Source organism: Sinocyclocheilus anshuiensis, unplaced genomic scaffold (genome assembly GCF_001515605.1).
Source record: "Sinocyclocheilus anshuiensis isolate Anshui unplaced genomic scaffold, SAMN03320099.WGS_v1.1 scaffold11, whole genome shotgun sequence".
NCBI classification, from domain to species: Eukaryota; Metazoa; Chordata; class Actinopteri; order Cypriniformes; family Cyprinidae; genus Sinocyclocheilus; species Sinocyclocheilus anshuiensis.
Genome location: NW_015551076.1, coordinates 1,366,008 through 1,372,980, shown reverse-complemented (window position 1 = coordinate 1,372,980; position 6,973 = coordinate 1,366,008). Strand labels below are relative to the sequence as shown.

Here is a 6,973-nt window from a genome sequence, read left to right as displayed (position 1 = left end):
CCCCCCCTCACACTTTATCATCTTGTCTCTCTAGAGAGAAACTTGTCTCCCATGTGTGCAGAAGTGTAAATGCGCACGTTATGTGTTAATTAAATTGCATGTGTAGTGTTCCATGTTTTTTAGTGCTATGAAGGTTGCACATAGACACCACTCCTTCCTAGGAGCCTCTGGCAACATGCCGTTGAAGGTGCCGGTGGGATTTGTGGGGCTATACATAGGCTCTCAGGCAAGATGCTAGTTTATTTGGCTCACGACAGGGTCTGGAAAATGACGGACGCTGTTTTTGTTATCATGCTTCTGATATGCTGCTTTTGTTTTCTGCCTCTTATACAGAGCCTCTGAGGTTTTAATCTTAAGGAGATGGGACTTGGGCTTCTGCCCAAAGGAGAACGTTTCCAACTCTGCCCCTATAGCTGTCACCGGTTTGCCGTGAGGCCCCGTATCCCCCTCTAATGGTGAGTTGACTTTCTCTATCTTTATTGGGAAAAACAGGATGTACAGTGAGGAATCGAGAATAAATCCCACTGTTATTCTTTAGTTAAGTCTTGTAGATTGGTTAACTGATCACTTCCAAGGTTTTACTGCATAAAACAATTGCTTGTTATGGATATTTCTGGTAAAGTTTACAATAAACCAGGTAAAATGTCAAGCTGTCAAACTTGACATTCTTATCTTAACCAGGTATGAAGTTTCCAGCGACAAATAATTTGTCCATCTACACTGGAAGTGAAAAGGACTGTTGATGTTTAACATACGGTTGGTTACGTCATAAAGTACGATTTTGAAGCAAAATTTCATCCTACCACTTGTTGCAGCTGTGCTGCGTAGGACAAAAACTAAAGAGTGATTATTTTTATTGCTTTTTGCCTCATTGCGCCAAACCTGGTTAGGATGGTTGCATGCTAAAAGTCCCATTTGACAACCTTTATGCACCAGGCAAACCAAATAGCCTCAGAGAAACTGTTACATATCAAAATTTCAACTTGCAGAAGGTACACTTTTTTTTTTTGAATTGAAGTGGAAAAACTTTACTTTGGCTCTGTATGATTGCCGCCTCATCATTTAACCAAAACACAGTTGTAATCTGCAGAAGCCATTTAAATTTACATTCTCCTCCGTCCAAAGAATTTGTTCTGCATGCAGCCAACAAATAGTAACGGCTCCTCTGACAGCAGCTCTGGCAAAGACAAAAGCAGCTATCATGATTGCATATGTGTCACAGTTTTACAATCCTCGTATGGTTCCGTAACTATTAAACAGCGTATGCCATTTGCCAACCTATGTAGCTGTTGTTCAATTTAATTTTTTTTTTTTTTTTTTTACTTATGTAGATGAGAATATCTTAGAAAATCATATTCTCTAATAGGCTGCTTTTGCCATAATTCAGATTCTTACCATGATCTGAATTGGGGCAAAAGAGAGATTAACTAGAGTTTTTTGCACTTTTTGAAGATTAACAGGAAAAGTGTTCTTGAAATGCCTGGGTCAAATTTTTTAAGGAGAGAGAGAGAAAAAAATGAAGCCTACTGCAATGCAAAAACACTTTGGTAAGTGTAAACCTTGTTTATTTATTCTTTTTTTTCATGCTTTTTTAGTTTCTTCACTCAGGATTTCACTTCATTTTTGTATCCACTCTAACTTTCGAAGTAACACACAAAGTTGTTATACTAACTTTACAAAGAGTGTTTTGTACCCTCCCTGACCCCTTAGTTTGCGAAAATGAGGCCTTGTTCTCTGTCCGAGAAGCACGTTGTTGCTGTGTCCGCTCTGGGCCCATCTAATTATCCTAGTGGCTGTCCATCAGTGAAATAGGCATTACACTGTGAAACTGAGGCAGTGTAGCTTTCCTCTGAACAATCGTGATAGCTTAGCAACAATGCGGCAGCCTATAATGACCATAACAACAGCAAGGGCACACCAGAGGATTATGGGGGATTATTACCTTTGATCTGCTCCAAAACAGGATGGGCAGAGAGTTAGGGGAGTTATTAGGAACCAGGCAAGTTTATTCTATATGCTCTTTCCTTTTTTTCTAGACATAGCTGTTAAGGAAAGATTGTTGTTTCTTAAACTAAAGGAGGCAGAGAGGATGAAATGTAGTGATAAAAGGAAGGGGGAAACAAAAAAAACCTCTCCTCAAAGTGTGGAGTCGGGAGCAGGGCGCAGTGGACTCTGTGTTCAATGTCCACTAAGTCATGTTTTATTAAATCTTATTTGCTATTTGTGGGCAGCTGCAGTTGCAGCAGAGTTCAAAGCGTGAACTAGTGTGGGTTGTTTTGGGGATGTAAGAAACAGACTCGGCCAGTAATCTTAGCATGAACAGCATTTCTCTGGACATTAAATAATCCACACTTGCCTGTTACGTGTTTAGGGGTGATTAATTGTTCTTGGTTCGAGCTGCAGGGTGTCTCCTCAGAGCAAGGACACAGTTCAAGGGCTCTTTAATGTTGTAAAATCCCAAATGAGCAATTTGAGTCGTCACACAGTCCCAGCACTGGGACCACAATGTCACTCTTACACTTTCTGGGTGAGTCCCATCAAAACTGCCATGAAATGTCCAGGTATATTTCATGAACAAATCAAGAGCTTGTTCGTTCTATCCTTTGTTCTCTATAGTTATCTATCGTTAATTTTATCATTCTATCAATCCTTCTGCCTATTGTTTGTTCGTTTGTTCTACAATTCGTTTTATGTTTATCTATCTATCTATCTATCTATCTTATTTTGAGATAAAATATTTGTAGTATATTTGTTCATATGATTCACTGATTTGTATTAATTTTGTATTACTCAGTATCAACAAACATGTATCTGACTAATTAAAACAGTACAGCTAGAAACAGATGCTGTTTTAAAAAATATTGCTATTTAAGTTTGGAACTAACAAATGGTGCATAAGGGACATCCAAAAAGGACATCAGTTGGAACATTTTTCTTGTTTTTAACATCGGCCAACATTTAAATATTGAGTGGCTGAAGTTCTATCCGCTCCTGATGAGTTGTAGATGCAGATATCTACGCCATGTGTTCAGTGTTGAAAAAACCCCAGCATGGACCCTTTGAGATGTCTCATTTTAGAATACCTCATGTTGCTCCTTCTCATGCAAGACAAGCGCCACCTGCGAACTGATCTCAAAGACTTTTTTAAGGCAGGACATCTGTTTCAGCTGTCTGTTGCCACTAATTTATTTTTATTTTTAAGATGAGTCAGTGTGTTATTACATTAATCAAAATGAACTATATTTTGTTTTTTGCTTCAGAATGATTTAGGTCTGTGTTTTTTTTGGACGGGCTGTTTTCCTCGGGCAACGCAATAATAACTTTATCCAATCACGTTTTTATACAACTGGCAAGATGAGGGAGCAGTAATAAATATCACCTTTTGCATAATGGTGCTTTCATTCTTAAGATGCAAGACCCTAAAAAAATCCCACACTATTGCTCTGAGGGGAAAATTCTCACATCAGTTCTGTTTACCCGGAGTTGCTTTACAAATTCAGTATACCATTGTTGTTGATTTTTAGAGAATTTCTTCTATTTGTCATTCTAGGGATTCAGCCGCTGCTTTATCAGTGATGGTCGATTAGATACAGAGTGTTGTAGCCTCCATCTGTTTACCCAGAAGCACTCAGGCGTTGTTTATTAGTCGGGTTATTTGACATGGTTGCGACAGCTGCTGGACAAGGAAGGGCTTTGATCGACAGAAACCTATGGTCTGATGTTTTATTCTGCTCTCTAGCATGGTATCATTTGTTTAAAAGACTAGGGCCCTTATAGTGTAATAAAGAGATGCCTGTTTCTGGGTGTCTTTATTCCAGCAGTACTGTAGTCTCATCCTCAGATTGCTCACCCACGGACTGTTCACAGAGCAGCTGATGCTGTTGCACACAAAAACGTGAACTTGTTCCAGTCTAATTGACCGACTTAAACACCGTTTCAAGGATTTGTGGTGTTCCCGTTTTTATCAGTCCAGCGTTAAACAGTTGTGTTTTCAAGGAAGTAGACAGAAACTATAATGATAAGTTAATAATAATATGAATTATTATTATTATTGTGGTTGTTGTTGTTATATACATCATAATTTGACAATGACAAAGAAATGTATAAAATATATAATACATATTTATATACTCATACACTAGTTCATACACTACCATTCAAACTAATTTTTAAAAGAAATCTTTTATGCTTATCAAAGCTGCATTTATTTGATTAAAAAGAAGTAAAATTGTGAAATGTTATTACACTTAAAAAAATATATCGTTCGATAGTTTTCAATTTTAAATATATTTTATTTTATTTATTTATTTTATTTATTTCATATGTAATTCATTCCTATATGGCATAGTTGAATTTTCAGCAGTCATTACTTCAGTCTTCAGTATCACTTGATCCTTCTAATATGCTGATTATTCTAATCATTCTAATATGCTGATTTACTGCTCAAAGAAAAAATTCTTATTGTTATCAATGTTGAAAATAGTTGCTTAATATTTTTGTGGAAACATGAAACTTATAGAACAAATAGAATGTTCAGAAGAACAGGATTTATTTGAAATAGAAACTTTGTTTTTCTAACTTTGTGTAACTTATGTACAGTGTTGGGCAAGTTACTCTGAAAATGTAATCAAATTACTGATTACTCCTTTTAAAAGTAATCACGTTACTGTTCGGATTACTTTATTTCAAAAGTAATTAGAAATTAGTTACATTACTAGTTACGTTACTTTTTTCTCCATTAAATTTATGAAATCCCAGCATACACGCTCCCGATAAATACTTGTTATTAAAGCATCAACATTCACAGAACACTGTTATTTTTAACTAAAGCAAGCGGCTGCTGCGTGCATGGTTTGGCATGGCAGAATGCCAGCAAAGAGCGCTGCATTTATAATCTGTAAAAGACATCTCAGTTCATCGCAATCTCACAAATCACTGTTATAACACAATACATATATGCATAATGAATCTTTCATAATGTCTACAATTCGTGTGTTATAATGAGAGGATTCGTGAGCATGCACATTTCAGCACTGCATTGCTCAATGCTGCAAACACGTGTTATAGCCTAAATAGAAACTCTGCATACGCTTGCACCTGTTAATCGTTTATATTTTATATTAGTTCATGTTGCTTTTGTGCAATAGATGAATAACAATTTATTTGTTTTAGATATTTTATGTTTAGATATTTCTATTTTGCGGGAGTCCCGTGAATCATTTTATTCTCCCGCATCCTGCACACACACACGAGTGTCTACCTGCCCGCACCAGCACTCGCCCATCTTGTCCCTCGCTGCACTCTGTTGCGTCAGGTCTCGCTGGAGCAGGTCTCTAAACCACTGGCACTTGACTCGACAGTGCGTGAACTACATCCTTTTTACAAACTCTAGATTATAAAACACTGCATTCTGTCAGCAATGTAACGTGGCAGTAACGTATAGAGACTTCGGCTTGTGACTATACTATTACTATTTTGAAAATTATAACACGTTAAATTACTCCGTTACTAAAAAAGTAATCAAATTACAGTAACGCATTAATAAGTAATGCATTACTGCCCAACGCTGCTTATGTATAACTTTGTCTTCACGGTCAATTTTATGCATTCTTGCTGAATAAAAGTATCAATTTCCAAAAAGAAAAGCCCAAACTTTTGAACGGTAGTGTACATATATTCCCTTGGTGGTGCCTTAAAAACACTCATGCTTTCTACACACTGGCACAGAAGGGAAGGAAGTATGTTCTCATGATTATTGTCTGTAAACCATTCAAACTGCCATGTTGTTTACATTGAGGCAGATTTGTTTGGACCTTCGTCATCGCAACGGAGGAGTTCTGAGTGGGTGCTGTCACCGCAGGGGTCTTAGTCACAATCCACTGCCTTTCTGATTCCCTCGTTGCCATCTTCTGTAAAGTCTCCACTGCATGGTCATGTTAGTGTTGGAAAAAACGATGATTAAAATTTACAAAGGCACGAATTTCAACATATACACACAATCAAAGCTTTTGATGGAATTGGGTTTTTTGGAGTACTTTAAAGTACGTGTTTACATTCTTAGGGTTTGCGAAGTTGAATAGTTGAATTGGACAAGTCTTCTGCAAGTCTTGTTCTTGATAATTTATGTGTATTGGACCGTTACGGTTTCATTTAAAACTGCTGTGGGAATGAATGATTGCAGCTTTAATCCTGACATTCAGTTAGTCTTCTCTTGTCCGTCATCTGCCCTTGGTCAGGTGACTGCGCCTGTAACATTAAACTCAGCACACACTCTGTCCTCTTTCAGAACCTGCTGTCTTGCTGTGGCTGGCTGTCTGACGGAGCAGAGAGGAGTGTGTGTGTGTGTGTGTGTGTGTGTGTTGCTCCAAAGGGACCGCGCACACCCGCTGCATAGGTTATATTACCTTTCCTAAAATACCACGAGTGCCAGGCATGCCCAGGGCACGTGGAGGGCATTTGAGTGACAGTGTCAAACCTGGGTAACAACATAGAAGGTGTTCATGCTAATGGGTTAATGTGAGGCACCATATGATAACCACATGAATCAGCATGGTTTAGTGATTTATCACAACTGTTTTTCAGGAGGAATTCAACCTTTGACCTTGATTTAGCTATTTTGTTACAGGAAGGTAGATTTTAAGGCTCTAGGGTGTAGTGTGTTTCAATTAAAAACTCCTGAAGTATCTCACAGCCAGATGGATACAACAATATTTAAAAGACTTATTTGTTTGTTTTGTCTTTTGTTAGGTTTGTTTGTTTTGTTTTGTTGTTTGTGTTTGTTTGGTACCATTTGGTTTTATTGTTTTGTTTTTGTTTTTCATTAGGTTTTGTTTGGTTTCATTTAGGGCTGCACGATAAATCGCATGCGATATTTAATGCGCATCTTGTCAGAAATCCGGTTCTGTAATCAGCGGTAAATCTCCATCACCTGCGGGCTTTCACATTGAGCAGCATTAACTACACAGAGCCGTTG

General features: G+C 37.7%; 1 protein-coding gene across 1 annotated transcript in view; it reads left to right on the top strand.

Moving 5' to 3' along the window:
* tanc2a (tetratricopeptide repeat, ankyrin repeat and coiled-coil containing 2a) overlaps positions 1-6,973 on the top strand; it is a 163,654-nt gene that overhangs the window by 41,453 nt on the left and 115,228 nt on the right. The window contains exon 2 of the mRNA XM_016452399.1: positions 334-455. The gene's annotated coding sequence lies outside the window, so the exon portion shown is untranslated. The remainder of the gene's footprint in view (positions 1-333; positions 456-6,973) is intronic.